Source organism: Vicia villosa, linkage group LG3 (assembly GCF_029867415.1).
Source record: "Vicia villosa cultivar HV-30 ecotype Madison, WI linkage group LG3, Vvil1.0, whole genome shotgun sequence".
NCBI classification, from domain to species: domain Eukaryota; kingdom Viridiplantae; phylum Streptophyta; class Magnoliopsida; order Fabales; family Fabaceae; genus Vicia; species Vicia villosa.
The window spans coordinates 143,997,011-144,002,785 of NC_081182.1; the positions used below are offsets into that span (position 1 = coordinate 143,997,011).

The window sequence follows — 5,775 nt, forward strand, 5'->3', positions numbered from 1 at the left end:
TTCTGTTTTAAATTTTCTTTTAATTTGAATTGATTTTTTAAATTTGCTAAACTACTGAAAGTATTTGATGTTATATAGTTGTTGAATGGTATAACTGATACTATGAAATTTGAAAGTTTTCTCTTTTAATTGATTTGGTGTTCTGATGTTTGTTTTTTATTAGATTGTTTTTATTGCGGTGGTAGATCTGTGGCAACGACAACAGATTTCTAGCGGTGAGTGTGGTGGACGTCGAATTCGAAATGGTTGTTGTGTTTTACCGGCGGTCCGACGATGAGCGTGCTCTGAATGAAATGTTTTACTGCTTCATGGTTAATGGTTTGTTAGATTTAATATTTTTTTTACAAAGTTTTGATTTTTCCTCAAAATTTTATCTGGGCTGTGTTCAATTTTTCATTCTCATAGCTTATTCTCATTCACATTGCGAAATCTGCAGGTGGGTATTGATGCATATTCATGACTTCATAAAGGAGGTGAGTAAAAATCTGTTTTTTATCCAGTTTTGAAATTCACTCATTCATTTTATTGATTTTTTTGATTTGTTTTTGTTTTGGTTTTAGCTTATTTATGCCTTATGGAACTTTGTTTTGATTCTGATAGTGAAAAGAATTGCGTTACATTGAATACTTTATGCATAGAGTGAATCTGCTTCGGTACTATAAAGTAACATCGATTGTTGTTTTTGATGGTGGTAATGTTCCTTGCAAATCAGCAACTGAGAAAGAGAGGAACAAGTATTTGTTTTATTGCTGTTTTTTTAAATTTTTCATTTCAAGTTTTAATATTTGAATCAATTTTTTTTTATGTTTGTGTGAATTTGGTTGTTTTAGGAAAAAGAATGGTTATCATGATTAGGCAATGGCTAAGCTCAAATAAGGGAATGTTAATGCTGCTTCAGAGCTATTTCAGGTTAGGAGCATTTTTAAATTTAAAATTACATACTAAGGACACCAAAAACACGACACCGACACATCATGTTTCCCGAAAATGAAGAAAGTTTGTTCTTTATATACATTCGATTTATCTCTTCTTTTTTTAATGTCATTATTTGTTTTTTTTCTTTTACAATGTTGTGTTGTGTATGATTGATTTCTTAAATATTATGAAACCTTCTCAGATATAAAATCTTTATTTTAGGGTTTATTTTCTATCAATAATGGAGCCGCGATTTTGTTTGATAATCCTCACACCCACGTGTGACCAAACTCTTATGTGGAAGTCCTCCAAAAGATGGTGCAAGATTGGTAGTCTTATAGGATTCAATTATCTTTTCAATTTTCTATTATTGTGAATTAAATGGTTTGGATTGAATTTTTTTTTGTGTTGAATGGAATGGTTTGAATGAAATTGAATTATTTTTATCAGTATAGCTTTATCACTGTTGCTGTTTTGGCTTATTAGTATATTAGTTAAAGTTTCATACATTGATCGTAGAACAACTAGATGAGTTTTACTAAACTTTTTTTGTGTGTATGTTTCAGGAGTAACTCTTCTTTATGGTAATTGTAACTCAAGTAGAAGCAGTGGAAGAAACAAAAATCATTTTTCTATTTTCCTTTTTGTGGCCTTTTGGCTTTTTATCTTTAGAAGTGCATATATTGTTTCGTAAATTTAATATTAATTAGATTTTTTATAACTGTAACTCAAGTAAAAGTAAAAACACAGAAAACGTTTTCCTTTTTGTGGCCTTTTGACTCTTTTATCTTTAGAAGTACATATATTGTTTGGTAAATTTAATATTAATTAGAGTTTTTAATATAATTTATGCTACTTTATGACTAAGAGTACACTCAAATCCTATACTTTATGAATATTGATTAAAAAATTAATTTAAATATAATTTATGTTATTTAATGACAAAATAGTATGAATAAATCCTCAACTTTAGATTTTTAACACTATTAATTTATTCTTAAAATATAAAAATTTTAATAAACTAATCATATTTTAAAATATCAATAAATAATATAAATATAATAAATTTATTGATACTTACTTTTTTTAAATTATGTAAAAAAATTAAGTGATGTATTTAAAATAAATTTTGTTTTAAAATAATAGTTTTATTAGTAAAAAATATTAAAAGTAATAATTTATTTATTATAAAGTTAAGTAACTTTTTATTTTTAACATGCATCACGAAACTCTTATTGTCTATATGTTATTAAGTATTAAATAGAATAAGTCAAATAGATATAAACGATTCAAATTTTCCTATTTGAAGTTTTTAATTAAATTTTAAAAATTAAATAAACGATTTATTAATATTAATTAGAGTTTTTATAACTGTAACTCACTCAGAAAATGTTTTCCTTTTTGTGGCCTTTTGGCTCTTTTATCTTTAGAAGTACATATATTATTTGGTGAATTTAATATTAATTAGAGTTTTTAATATAATTTATGCTATTTTATGACTGAAGAGTACACTAAAATCCTATACTTTATGAATATTAATTAAAAAATTAATTTAAATAAAATTTATGTTATTTAATAACATAATAGTATAAATAAATCTTCAACTTTAGATTTTTAATACTATTAATTTATTCTTAAAATATAATTTTTTTAATAAACTACTTATATTTTAAAATATCAATAAATAACATAAATATAATAAATTTATTGATACTTACTTTTTTAAATTATGTAAAAAAAATTAAGTGATGCATTTAAAATAATATTTATTTTAAAATAATAGTTTTATTTGTAAAAAATACTAAAAGTAATAATTTATTTATTATAAAGTAACTTTTTATTTTTAACATGCATCACATAACTCTTATTGTCTATATGTTATTAAGTATTAAATAAAATAAGCCAAATATAAACAATTCAAATTTTCCTATTTGAAGTTTTTAATTAAATTTCGAAAATTAGTGTTACGTTACAATTATGTTAACAAATAATGCTCTTTAGGTTAGTTTCTACACTATATATTAGTCGTGCAAATAACTAAATGAATGATTGTAAAAATATACCATTAATTGCAATAACATCTATATGTGTGTGTCAGTTATAAATTTAAATACGGTAATATTTTATGTGACTTATAAATTAATAAAAAAAATTACGATATTATGGGTGAAAATATTTTACTGATACGGTGAAAAAACAAAAACAGAAAAATATCCATGTCATTAGTTGAATCAATTACTTCAACAATATATCCTTTTATTTAAAAATATAAATATAGAATAAAGTTTTTTTAAATAAATTTAAATAATTCAATAAATCTTAATCAAATATATTAATTTCCAGTTTTAATATAGCCTATAATTTTATTTTAATTTTATATGAGATTATGACTTGGTTTAAATTAAGAAGAAAGATATTTTCACAAGGACAATGAAATATTAAATATGAGAATCGTATAACAAATAATTATATATTTATGAACGGGAACAAGATAGTTTATTACTATACATAAAATAGTGTATAGAGTCTTCAATCTATAAGTTGATAGTAAAATCGCATATTTTTTGGGTACAAAATAAGCATATAATCTAAATGAATGAAATGAACTTCAATATAAATACTAATTGAATGAAACATAAGTAATGTATGAATAAATAGTATCAAAATTGTATGATATTTTTTTATTAATCATACAATTTTTTGGTCATTTATAAAATTTAAAATTTTAACGGGAACAACCTCATCAATGATTAATACATATTTATAAGAGTGATCCAAATAAGAGAAGCTTACTTTCTTTCTTTTTGTAAATGGGAACAAATTTTTTATTGATTCAAATAGTATCTCTTTTAAAAATAATAAACTATTTTGATTATGAATAATTAATATATTATTTAATTTTTCTTTATTTCATCACAATGCCTTATTTTTTTCAAATTTGTAAATAATTCACGAGAACTTAACATACCATACCAGTACCCATGCGAACACATGAGTATTGATATAGTACGCGCATATAATACTGATATTAAGCTATTGGTTTAAATATTAATTAATAACTAGAACAAGTTTACTATTGATTTAAATATTTTTATAAACAATTCCAAAACAAAAATTATCACTTGTGCGAACACACGAGTACTGATATGGTGCGCGCATATGGTAAAGATATTAACACATTTAATTAAATGTTGAATAATAACGCGAATAAATTTACTATTGATTTAAAAAAATTATAAATAATTCCAAAACAAAAATATTTATATATAGGAATAATTGTACTGTTGATTCATGTAACGGCTACTAAGTGGCAAGATGGCATTAAGTATATGGGCATATTAAGAGTTGTTAAGGGAGAATTAGTAGGAATGAATGTTAACGGGAACACAAAGTTACTGATCAAAATAATAAATATTAACGGGAACATGAAGTTACTGATCAAAATATTGAATATTAACAAGAACAAATTTGGAATATTAACGGAAATACAAAGTTACTGATCAAAATAATGAATATTAGTGGAAACATGAACTTACTAATCAAAATATTGAATATTAACGAGAACATGAAGTTACTAAATAAAATATTGAATATTAACGATAATATGAATTAGTGGTCAAAATATTGAATATTAACGGGAACATGAAGTTACTTATCGAAATATTGATTATTAACGGGAAAATGATGTTTATTGATCAAAATATTCAACATTAACGGGAACATGAAGTTACTGATCAAAATATTGCATATTAATCAGAACATGAAGATATTGATCAAACTATTGAATATTAACGGGAACATGGAGTTATTAATTAAAATATTCAATATTAACGAGAACCAATGTTAGTAAGTTAAAAGTAAATGTGAATAAGTTTATTGCATTGGACAATCGACATTGTGTTGTTTGTTCTTTATGCAGGTCACATTTTGTTTTACTATTGGTAAAACATTAATAATTTAAGTCAAATAATTGATCTTTCCAATTTTTATTGCACTAATAAAACAACATATAAACTTTATTTTCTTAATTAATTTTTATTTTCAATATTCAATTTTTTAATATTAGTATTTTTTATAACTTTTTTAATTTTAACCCAAATTTAATCTTTTACTGATAGCTTTTACTGATAATTTTTTTGAATATTAACGAAAATAAATTTGAAATATTAACTAAAACATGAAGTTATTGATCAAAATAATTAATATTAACGGGAACACGGACTTACTGATCAAAATAATGAATATTAACGGGAACATGAAGTTACTGATCAAAATAATGAATATTAGCGGGAACATGAAGTTATTGACCAAAATATTGACTATTAATGGGAACATGAAGTTACTGAATAAAATATTCAATATTAACGAGAACGTGAGTTACTGATCAAAATATTAAATATTAACGGGAACATGAAGTTATTGATCGAAATATTGAATATTAAGGAGAAAATAATAATTTTTAATCAGTATATCCCAAACTTTGGCCCAACCTATTGAAAAGAAATTTCTATATTTTACAAATTTATTTTTAGGATATTTACTTCTACAATAATATCTATATTGAACAAAATAACACTTTCCCTATCATCTTTTATTTCCCTAAATCACAATGCGCGAAAACGACGGGTACCCGTGCGAACGCACGGGTAAGACACTAGTTAATAATGGATGATAATATCAAATATTTTCATTACTTTCGCACGGGTAAGACACTAGTTAATAATGGATGATAATATCAAATATTTTCATTACTTTTCAGTTATACAACTTTTGAGTCTATTATTTTAGGGTAGTTAATAAATGTCAATTAATTTTATTAATTTCATTGACATTCATTTTTTTAATTTTCAATATCATAAT

General features: G+C 23.4%; 1 long non-coding RNA gene across 1 annotated transcript; it reads left to right on the forward strand.

The window, feature by feature from the left end:
- Positions 1 to 290: 290 nt before the first annotated feature.
- LOC131656757 (uncharacterized) lies at positions 291 to 968 on the forward strand. The gene is made up of 3 exons (XR_009300279.1): positions 291 to 318; positions 437 to 473; positions 601 to 968. It is a non-coding gene; the product is annotated as an uncharacterized LOC131656757 (long non-coding RNA).
- Positions 969 to 5,775: the final 4,807 nt, after the last annotated feature.